The sequence below is a fragment of the Lygodium microphyllum genome, chromosome 7, assembly GCF_053477565.2.
Source record: "Lygodium microphyllum isolate KBCC chromosome 7, Lygodium_microphyllum_v1.1.10, whole genome shotgun sequence".
In the NCBI taxonomy this organism is placed as follows: Eukaryota; Viridiplantae; Streptophyta; class Polypodiopsida; order Schizaeales; family Lygodiaceae; genus Lygodium; species Lygodium microphyllum.
In genome coordinates, this window is record NC_141141.1 from 102,483,474 (window position 1) to 102,485,365 (window position 1,892).

Below are 1,892 nucleotides of genomic sequence, written 5' to 3' on the forward strand. Positions count from 1 at the left end.
TCACATGTTTGAAAAACTCTTCCCATTTGGTCTAACAACACACTTTTCTATTCTTGTTGATAGATGCTATGAGGCACCTCCTTTGTATGCTTATAGGTCACTATGTTGGGATTATGTGGAGAAGCTAACCATGCCTTTTATAGAGAATCCCATGAATCCATCAACAATAGCATATCTTATGCCTTTTGTACAAGACAACAATGAGAAGAGACCCATGTATTGTGATGAGGTGGATGCAAATTAAGTTGGACACTTATAGTTAATGGATTGTATCAAGGCTTCACTCAATTCATGCAACAAAGATATATTTTCAAAGTAATAAGTTGTCTAGCAACCTAGCATTTATACACCATGAGAAATGCTAGAATATTAGTTGATTGTCCTATCAAAATGTGCATTGAGCTTTCACGAATGACAAATATGGAATCACATAATGTCATGAAGAATGCCCCTCATGTCGAGCAACTTCAACAATTAAGACATCAATGGGCTAGCATTTGGTTCTCCACCAAAACCCCAACAAGGGCTTTCTAAGACAAGCTCTCAAAGAGTACCATGGCAGGTAATCACACATATAAGATTACCTTCTCTTTTTGTGAAGATTAGTGTGATGCTATTTCTCTTGTTCTATACTCACTATTTTGATCTTTTTTTGCAAAGATTTGTGGCATACATAGGAGAAAAGTGTGCATCTAGAGATTGGCATATGATTGTTAGCTCCTAAGAAATATTTGATAGTTGGATCAAATTCATGAAGAGATACTCTAATGGTGAGCTTATATCCTAGGAGGAGAGTTTGAGAAAGAAGGGAAGGCAACCTTATCTTGTTGCATTTCGTTGCCTTATGGGTCTAAAGGATGGTGACATCCTTACACTACAAAAGGAGATTAATGAATGTCATATCCTTTTTCTTAGAAACAAATGGGATCAAGAAGATATGATTGACATGGAAACAAGGGCTAAGCAAATCAAGCAAGATAGGGTCCTAAAGGAGGAATTAGTCACTCTTTTCAATGCCTCATTTCTAGAAAGTAGCACTATGATGAAGACTTGGGAAGAGCTTGTTGATGACTATGATATCAATGATGAAGTCTATACAAAGATTTTAGGCATTTACAATGATTGGGTATCAAAGAAGCTCATGTGTGGAGTTGATGTAAGGTCCCTACCAAATGGAGTAAAATATATTGTGAACTTCCTAATTGGAAAAAAGAAAAATCCTCTTCAATCCTTCACTAGTTTTCCTTGGCGTATATATGTTGTCAGATGCAATCTAGAAATCTTTGATCTTATACATAATGTTTACAGAGATCCAATTACCATTGGGGTTGTTATTCTAGATGCAGCACATGGAGTTAAGGGAATGAAATGGGACTCTATAAAGTTTGGAAATGTTGTATCCACTCTATTACAAATGACATATGAACCTAAACAATTCATGTTGTTATCATCTCTTGATTTAAAGCAAATTGAAGCTTTGAAAAATGCTCTTGAAAGTATTTCTTACAAGTATCACATGCTAGTGGTAGTGTTGACTTCCTATCAATGGGGATAGAAACTTTGCTTTTGGATTGATTGATTCCTTTGTGGTTTTGGCATTAATGACTATGGAAAAAAGCTTCATCAATTTTGAGCGATATATAAACAATGTCAACAAGCCTTTCATTTTGGACTTTGAAGGCTTGGACAAGGAGTGCAATGATGAAGACCTTGAAGAAGACTAGGGGATTGCAAAGGTTGTTTTGAGAAAGAAAAGGAAAGTCATGGGGACTTCAATCAAAGCATTCAATGATGTTCATGAGGTTGTATTTGATGTATATGCAAGTGGACTTGCATCTAAGGTGGCATTGGTAAATCACATGAAGACTATTACATTGGTTTGCAACACTTAA

At 35.8% G+C, this 1,892-nt stretch overlaps 1 pseudogene; it reads left to right on the forward strand.

Moving 5' to 3' along the window:
* The first annotated feature begins 706 nt into the window (after nucleotides 1-706).
* Nucleotides 707-1,555, forward strand: LOC148033774 (uncharacterized; annotated as a pseudogene).
* The last annotated feature ends 337 nt before the right edge of the window (nucleotides 1,556-1,892 follow it).